This window comes from Echeneis naucrates, chromosome 3 (assembly GCF_900963305.1).
Source record: "Echeneis naucrates chromosome 3, fEcheNa1.1, whole genome shotgun sequence".
NCBI lineage: Eukaryota > Metazoa > Chordata > Actinopteri > Carangiformes > Echeneidae > Echeneis > Echeneis naucrates.
The window spans coordinates 3,237,417-3,237,643 of NC_042513.1; positions in this window are offsets into that span (position 1 = coordinate 3,237,417).

Genomic DNA, 227 nt, shown 5'->3' on the forward strand with positions numbered 1-227 from the left:
AAAGACAAAATAAAAAAAAAAACATGCCACAGTACAAGCGCCAGAAAAATGTGCCGGTTCACTTTCCACAACAGCCACCCTAACAGAGTACGCTGCCAGATCTGTGATGAACAACCACAACAAGTGGTGAACCTTCTTTTTTGTTGTGGCTTCTATTAGCGTGTCTGTTAAATCAGTGTAGACCAGCATGAATAGGAGGGAAAAGACGGAGGACTCTGCCATTATAG